Source organism: Octodon degus, unplaced genomic scaffold, assembly GCF_000260255.1.
Source record: "Octodon degus isolate 3935 unplaced genomic scaffold, OctDeg1.0 scaffold00202, whole genome shotgun sequence".
NCBI classification, from domain to species: domain Eukaryota; kingdom Metazoa; phylum Chordata; class Mammalia; order Rodentia; family Octodontidae; genus Octodon; species Octodon degus.
The window spans coordinates 63,990-65,463 of record NW_004524778.1 but is presented as its reverse complement, the minus strand read 5'-3'; positions in this window follow the sequence as shown (position 1 = coordinate 65,463).

Sequence of the window (1,474 nt, the reverse complement as noted above, 5' to 3'; positions counted from 1 at the left end):
CACGTGCCTCTCAAATTGGATAAACCTTTATTTATCAAATATTTATAAAACAACCCTTCCCTTGATTAGCATTAGTGGAAACAACATTTAAAATATGAACTAGACAGTTAAATTTACATACATTTACATGTATCTCATTGTCATGAATCATTCTTTTTATAAAGATAAGAGAATTTTAATTTAATATCAATATCTAACTTGAGAATAAATGAAGAAATATACAACAGCATCATTCTCCCAGGCGTTAGTACCTCCATATTCTAGAAAAGAATTCTAATTAAGATGCAATCATTTCTTCTATAATGTAACATACATTTAAAAAATTTATCACAACACTATCCAAAAGCAAACCAGGATTAATAGACAGTTGAAAATAATGACTGTTTTTTGCATATTTAGTGTTCAAAAAGGTCTATCCATTTGGAGGTTTTCACAGTATCAGTATTGATATTTGTATTAGTATTGGTATTGGTATTGGCAAGGGTAAGTAGTATTAGTAAGTGGGGAAACCATTTTTATTTTGGAAGTATTAACATTTGGGGTCTATTGGAATGTGTTTGTGTCACTGAACATAAGGGCATTAAAGGATTTGGGTCTTTATCATTCTCTCTTCCTTATGGCCATAATTTGATAGATTCTGTTCTGCCCACTATTCCCCATCATTGCACACTGCTCTGGTCATGAATCCAAAAGCAATTTGATTAATTCATCATAGATAGGAACATCTGAAATCACACAAAAAATAAGCTTTTGTCCTTTAGATGGTAAATACATTTGGTGTTTTGTTACAGTAATACAACTCTTAATATAATGAGACCAAAATACTCTAAAATGTTGTCAGTGATATGTTAAAAACAAATATAAAGTCAACCGTATAGAATTACATAAGTAAAAAAAATAGTAAATATTGGTAAACAAAATTGGAAAGCAAGGTACTATAACTTAAGACTTTATGTTGGGAAAAAATTATAGTACATTAAATAATGTCCAACCTGAGTGGGAAGAACCACCTGAGGATTACTGTTAGAATGGCATAAAAGGTGAACAAAAAAGAAGATTTCATGTGGCTGATTTTCCAGAAAAGTTAGTTTTCAGTGGTTTTTCTTCAAAGGTGCTTTGGCTGTCTAAATCCTTCAAGAGAGTTTCACTTCCTGTCTTCATCTTGCCTGTCCTTTCCTGGCTTGAAGTGTAGATCTCACAGCCTTCTGGTACAGATCCTTCACTCAGTTGGTATGGACTTTCTGGTGCAGGCCCAGATGTGGACTTCATTGGACATCACTGTGGACTCCAGGTCCTTGAGTACTTCCTTCTGGTCTGCAGCATGCATACAGCTGTTTGCATTTTCAGTATCAGACCCTAATGAGCACTGACTGGTACAGTCCTGAAGAGCCTGTTTGTGTTTTTTCTTATTTCTTTAGTACTATAGAGCTTTGTGTATGCCCGGTCAACACTATACCTTAGACCCACATCCCAT